Here is a 6,205-nt window from a genome sequence, read left to right on the forward strand (position 1 = left end):
GGATAAGTACACTTACATTCAGCAACCGACTCATGTACAGAACTATGACAATTGTTAGCAACAGACATTTCTGGAAGAGAGAATTATAGATGGGGTTTCTCTTTGCTTTTCTGATATTATATGAATTACCCCTCTAAGCATGCTGGTGTAATTAGAAAAAGTGAATGTACACAGAAGAATGAAAGGCTGCATATAATAAAGGTACATCTCTCCTGGAAATAAAGCAGAATGTGATTCATTACCATTGGGGAAATTTAAGACGGCTTCGTGAAGGAGGTAGTATTTGCTCTACTAACCAGAAGGGTGTATGAGTCTAGAGAGCCAGGGAGCAAACAGCATGACAAAAACCTTCAAGAAATCTGTGATTCCAGAATTTGGCAGATAGAAGCAGGAAGATCAGAAGGCAAGGGTTCATCCTGTCTATTTAGCTAGTTCCAGGCAAACCTGGGATGCATGAGATGCTGCCTGAAAATTCAAAGGAGAAGATGAGTGCACGGGGATGGAGCTGAGCTCCAGAGCCAACCTACAGGAGGAGGGAGCCAGCTGAATTTCTGTATTCACCAGGAATGTCCCAAAAAGATCTTCGACCTCAGTGTTAGAGGCAAAGTGTGGGCTCTTCTGCTGAGGCCCAAACTTGGAGTCAGGGCTGCAAATGCACTGGCCTAACCAAGCACTTTAGTTCTCCAAGGAGCATGGAGCCTTAGGTCTGAACCAGGGCCCTCCTTTGTCTGTTTGCAGTTCCTTCTTCCTTCCTTCCTTCCTCTTCTGAGAGTGTAACTTCCTTCAGAGGAATGTGGCAAACAACTCCATTGTTCTCTTCACCTGCTCACCCCCACCCCAAGCAAGAACATTTTCCCACTGCCTCCTTCAGACACCCCATTCTCTTTCACACCAAGCAAAGCTCAGACTCCTTCAATCAGACCTCCCTCCCTGGAAGGTGTGTTCTTACTTTCTTGTAAGTACTCCCCTCACCCCATATGCCACTCTTTCTCCCCATCGATGTGTTTGTGTGTCCTCTGGAGGGGGTTTGAGACGGTGAAGTATCTAAATGAGTCCAAAAACATACAAAGAATAAAATTAGAGTAGAAACATCGAAGCTGAGCTGGTCACTTGGCTAGTAGCAAAGTAAAGAAAATGGAAATTTTAGAACTGAAATCTAAGCAAAGGTTGCAGGCCACCATCCTTGTAAGGAAGGTTTCAGTCATTTTCCTACAAGTTCTTTCTGTGATTGGATCCCTCGGTGCATGTCAAAGAGAGGCTGCTGTGTCCATGGGTTAGTAGTTCCTTCTGTGATGCCCTGGAGTAGAAAGCGAACCCCAAAGCAAGGCCCTTGACCACAGTGCAGTTTGTGTGTACTCAAGTACAGTCTCTACCCAGGAGGTGCAGATACTAGACATGAAGCCAGGGGAGGGGCTCCAATTCTGCAAGTCAGGGTTGGAAATAAGGGAACTGTTACAGCCAGGGTTTTATTGTTGTTGTTGCTGTTTGTTTGTTTGTTTGTTTATTTGTTTGTTTTTGCTAGCCTAAATACACCTGAAAGCTGGTTCAGAGAGAAGAGTATGAAAGGAACATGTGGTATCCAGGAGAATGTATTCCACAGACATCAAAGGTAGCCGTGAAATGGGTCCTCATGTTTGTTGTGTTAAAGCTACTACTTTGGGTCATTCCTGAGCAATAGGACCTCTCTCTCTCCTAACAATCTTTTCCTAAAGAAACCCTCAAAGATGCTGACAAACTATCTTTGGAGTTCAAAGTAATTGAAGCAAGTCATTATAACATTCCTTCCTTTCTCTTTCTCTACGTTCTGGTCAAAATGAATTTGCAAGAGAATAGGCCTTTGGCAGAGGAAAGCCTTAATGGAAGCAGAACCTTCAAACTCCCAAGCTTCCAAGCCCCAAAGGACAACTAATGGCAAATGCTACATGCTACTCCCATTGTACACAGCAGAGTTCAGTTAGTGGACTCAGTCTTTCTCTCTACTTCCCCCTGTTGAGCTTCCTTTTGCTCCCAGATTACTCCATCACTTTGCCAAAGGTGGGAAAGACACAAAAATGACTCTAAGTCTGAGATACCACTAGGATCAACATTGCCATTGTCACCTAACAGATACAGACACTGAGATGTAGAGACTTCTGGAGAGTAGTAGAGCCATCCATTCATTCAGCTTCCCTTGAGCAGCAACTTAGCAACAGGGCCTAGACTTGGATGCAGGGCATTCAAAGGTAAAGAAGGAAGAACCCTTAACAATGAGATGCAAAGTCTGGAAGGAGAACAACAAAGCATAATAGAAATTACACAGAAGCACAGGGACCAAAAGAAGTCGGCTTAGCTTGGCATTGTAGTTAGTTTTCCCATTGCTTTTTCAAAATTACCCAACAGAAGCCACATACGAAAGGAAGGGTTTCTTCTGTAGTACAAGTTGGAAGATGTAGCCTATCCGGGCATAACAGCATGGAGGCAGGAGCATTCCTAACCAGGAAACAGCAAGTGAGGACTTCAAGTTCCCAGCTCATTTTCTCCTTTTCATTCAATCTAAGACCCCATGGCTGCCACCCACAGAGACTGGGTATCCCCACCTCAGTTAACACAATCTCCACACTTTCTTACAGACATGTTCAAAGATTTGTGTTCAAGGTGTTTCTATATTCTGTCAAGTTGACCATCAATATAAGCTGTCAGACTCAGGACCAGAGAAGGCTTACCCTAGGACCTGATGTTTATTCTGAGACCTGAAGAAGGAGACATTTCTAGCAACAGATATAATAAAACCTGCAAGTGGGGAAGAATAAAGTGATGTAGCCTTGCTCTCTGGCTTTGTTCTGTTTTGTTTTCACATCTCTCCATGCAGTGCTCACCCCCCCCTCTGCAGCTTTTCGGGGGCACTTCCACCATCATTAGCTAATTTTAATGGTGCAGTGTTCCCCCATGTTTGGGTTGAGGCCACTGAAGCTCAGAGAGGGCTACTGAGTTCCCTGTGTTCATACAGCTACAGGAGTGAAGCAGGCTCTGGCCTGAGAGGCTGGACCCCGTCTTCTGGACAGTGAATTGCCTGCTGGCTATTAATAGAGTTTTGGCCACACACAGTTTTGTATTTCTCAACTGAATCTCTATTTTTTTTTCTTTTCACTCTTCCACTTCTTTTCTTTCTCTTTCCTTTCTCCCTCTCCTAACTCTCAATTTTAGATCAACAAATGAATTTGGTTCAGAGCCATAAAGTATAATTAATGCCATTTTCTTCTGTTTCTGTGGTTTGTAGTGTTTTCATTCCTGAATATCTCTTCACCACAGTACGATTCTGGCTCAGAAGCTAGATTGTGTCTATGATGGAATTAGGTAAAGCTCCAGGGGAGCAGCCAGAACCCGTCTTATAGGGCAGTGTGAGCATTTCAGTGCATTTGCTTCTAGGCCGATGCACCTTTGGGGGAACCCCTCAAGCTGGCTCTTCCAGCAGCAGTCAGAAAGATCCTCCTTTCTCACTTTTAACTAAAGGGTTGATCTTGAGGATGTGGGGGAGGGGGTTCCTATTGACAGCCACTACCAAGTGCACTTAAGCCAGGATAGAATGAGGAGCTGGCTCATCTTGTCTCTCAAACCCTGATTCTTCAACTTCTGAGCAGTGGTGGATGCTGTCAGCCCCTGGCTTCCCTGGGAGCTGGGAAAGAGTGCTCTCACTCAGCCAATCTTCCTCCTCCCTTCTCTGCTCTGCTATCAGCCTGGCAAGTCATATACTTATTACTATGACTAAGTGACAATTACATAAGCCCCCCATTTGATGTTGGGTTGGAAATGCTGCAGCTGAAGTGTTTTTATTTCTCACTTACAAGCTCGCCTGGCCATCCACATGTAAGCACTCTCACTCTATTTTGAGCCAGGTACTTCATGAATAAAACAGGATATTCTGCCAATTTCAGAACACACCTTTCATCATGCACTTTAAGGCCAGCTAGACTTGCACATCCTCTCCCAACCCCCATCCTCCAAGCAGCAGCATACCAGTTCCAAACCAGTGGCAAACAAGAAACCAGTGAGCTAATTAACCAGCTGCATAGTGCCTACATTTTCCAGAAACAAAGGCAGACAACACATTTCCTCCAATTCCAAGTGGCCTGAACTTAGAAGGGAGCTTTTCTACTGGCTGCTTAGCTTCTAGCCTTGTCTTTGAGCACTTTGTGAAGAGCAAAGGTCTGGATACTGGTTGGTGCCCACAGCCCTTGACTGGTTCAGTGCCACTCTCTTTCCCAGCCAAGAGCCTCCTCTTCCTCTAATCCGTGGAATATTTCTGAGATCCTGATGGCTATGCTTCCCAGCACCTATTGAAATCGACAACAACCACATACTTGGGCTACACTGATAGCTAAAAAATGAGCAGCTGTACCAAGGAAGATTTTATATGGAATGCCACCATACTTACATATGCAAAAAGCCAGCCCACCCTTGGGATTCCTTCCTTTATGTTTTTTCTGCCTTGGGAGGCTAGGAATCATCCCTCACATTCATCTGTGTTTGGAAATCTTAGGCTACAACTAAGATTTTTGGCCAAACACACTTTCCCTCAGCTAGAGAAACAAGTTATGTCAGAAGGGACATGTCCTCTCCATATGTTTGCTTTCTTGACACTGAACTCCTCCTGTCAGCCCACATAGTGAAGCCCTTTCAGGAACTGCTGGAGAAGTCTTCTCCCTCCTTGAATGTGAGCCCTCTGAGGAAAGACTCCAGAACCAGAGATTGTACACAAGCTGCAGGTATCAGGTAAAGCAAGGCTCTGCTCCTCCACAGCCCGTCACCTGGGCAATGTCAGTGCTCTTCTCTGGCTGGTGGAAATTGCTGGGCTCTGCTAGAAACACTAAGCTTGGTTGTGAGTAGAGAGATTGGCTTAAGGAGTGGCCCATATTTTTCTTGGCTGCTGGCTAAATGGTACAAGTGCTGTTAATCACTAGGGTAGGTGTGGGTGAGGACAGAAACGAGGGCCAGCTGTTTCTGCAGAGTGGTGAATATGACAAGACTCAGCACAGAAGGAGGAACAAGAGGCTTTATAGGGGATGTTGTCAAGAGAAGGCTTAGTTGAATATTCCTGAGTCTGCAGAAAGCAAGCTTGGACCTGAAAACAATGACTCTCCCTCTATCCCTGCTCCATTATCACTGACTTGACCAGGCTGCCCTCAAGCCCGGCTCTCCTTTGCTTGATGGCCTTCCTTCACAGGCCTCCAGGCTTCCATGGCTTTCAGAGGTCTATCACAAAGGACCTTAAGAACACCCAAGCAGGGTTTCAAATTAAGGTTCTCTGAGGTCAAGTTAGGTGGGGTAGCCATGTAGTGTGTTTTCATTTGCAGTCCACCACCACCGGCGGCGGCATCAGCAGCAGCAGCAACATGTGTCCATGCATGACCCAGAATAAGTCCTGGAAGTTCCTACAATATAACTTTAATATTTATGAAGGCAGGTTGAATGGGGACATGTTGGTGAGGCAGACCTCTCAACACAGAGTTCATGGAATGTGCGGTGGGACATGTGACTGAGCACTATATGCAATAACAATCATAATGAAGGCGGAATAAAAAAACTTAGAATCAATTTTCTGAGTAACCGCCAGACTGATTTCCAGAGTGGTTGTACCAGCTTGCAATCCCATCAGAACTGGAGGATGTGTTTCTTTTTCTTCACATCCTCGTCAGCATGTAGTGTTACTTGAGTTTTTGATCTTAGACATTCTGATTGATCTAAAGTGGAACCTCAGTGTTGTTTTGATTTGCATTTCCCTGATGACTAAAGATGCTGAACATTTCTTTAGGTGCATTGTGGCCATTTGATATTCGTCAATTGAGAATTCTTTGTTTAGCTCCATACCCCATTTTAATAGGGTTATTTGTTTTTTCCAAAATACAACTTTCTGAGTTCTTTGTATATATTGGATACTAGCCCACTATCAGATGTAGGATTGGTAAAGATCTTTTTCCCAATCTGTTGGTTGCTGTTTTGTCCTATTGACAGTGTCCTTTGCCTTAAAGAAACTTTGCAATTTTATGAGGTCCTGTTTGTCAATAGCTGATCTTAGAGCCTGAGCCATTGGTGTTCTGTTAAGGAAATTTTCCTGAGTGTCCATGTGTTTGAGGTTCTTCCCCACTTTCTCTTCTATTAGTTTCCGTGTACCTGGTTTTATGTGGAGATCTTTGATCCATTTGAACTTGAGCTTTGTACAAGGATATAA

The sequence above is a fragment of the Micromys minutus genome, assembly GCF_963924665.1.
Source record: "Micromys minutus genome assembly, chromosome: X".
Lineage (NCBI taxonomy): Eukaryota > Metazoa > Chordata > Mammalia > Rodentia > Muridae > Micromys > Micromys minutus.